The following is a 968-nucleotide window of genomic DNA, read 5'->3' as shown; positions in this document are numbered from 1 at the left end:
CGAAGAAGAAACCGTTAAATCAGAATCCTCTAGTGATTCGGATTCAACAAATTCAGATATGGCAGAAACGGAACCTCAAAGTATGGAAGAACGAATGAGAGCCACACGCACGGGCCAAGGTCACGCCATTATTAAGCCAGACATTAATGCGCCAGATTATGAAATCAAGGGACAAATCCTACACATGGTAACTAATCAATGCCAATTTAGTGGTACGCCAAAAGAAGATCCAAATGAACATCTTCGAACCTTTAATAGGATCTGTACTCTATTTAAAATTAGAGAAGTTGAGGATGAACAGATCTATCTCATGTTGTTTCCCTGGACTTTAAAGGGAGAAGCCAAAGATTGGTTAGAATCGTTACCTGAAGGGGCAATTGATACATGGGATGTTTTAGTTGAGAAGTTTCTTAAAAGATTCTTTCCAGCATCTAAAGCCGTGAGACTTCAAGGAGAAATTGCCACGTTCATGCAAAATCCAAATGAAAAGTTATATGAGGCATGGACAAGATTCGGAAAAATGTTGAGAGGATGTCCTCAACACGGTCTATATACTTATCAAATAGTGCAAATATTTTACAAAGGTGTCGACATCGCTACACGAAAAGACATCGACACAGCTGGTAGTGGTTCCATTATGAAGAAAACCGCAACCGAAGCTCACAAGATAATTGATAATAGAGCCTCCCACTCTCATGAGTGGCATCAGGAAAAAGATATCTTTCATTCATCTAAAGCGGCTAGAGCCGATTCTAGCAATGACTTTGATTCTGTTTCCGCAAAAATAGATGCTTTCGAGAGACGAGTGGAAAAGATGAATAAAGATATTCACGCAATACGAATCAGTTGTGAGAAATGCAGTGGACCACACTTAACGAAAGATTGTCACATTGAACAAATGATGGAACAACGTGAGAATGTTTCCTCCATAAACCAAAGGCCGGGAAATAATTTTCAAAATATTATCA

The 968-nt window shown here is 39.0% G+C and overlaps 1 non-coding gene across 1 annotated transcript; it reads right to left on the bottom strand.

Moving 5' to 3' along the window:
* Positions 1-442: 442 nt before the first annotated feature.
* Positions 443-549, bottom strand: LOC139846021 (small nucleolar RNA R71). The gene has a single exon (XR_011758768.1). It is a non-coding gene; the product is annotated as a small nucleolar RNA R71 (small nucleolar RNA).
* Between the last annotated feature and the right edge of the window lie 419 nt (positions 550-968).

The sequence above is a fragment of the Rutidosis leptorrhynchoides genome, chromosome 4 (genome assembly GCF_046630445.1).
Source record: "Rutidosis leptorrhynchoides isolate AG116_Rl617_1_P2 chromosome 4, CSIRO_AGI_Rlap_v1, whole genome shotgun sequence".
Taxonomy (NCBI): domain Eukaryota; kingdom Viridiplantae; phylum Streptophyta; class Magnoliopsida; order Asterales; family Asteraceae; genus Rutidosis; species Rutidosis leptorrhynchoides.
This window is presented reverse-complemented; position numbering and strand designations above follow the sequence as displayed.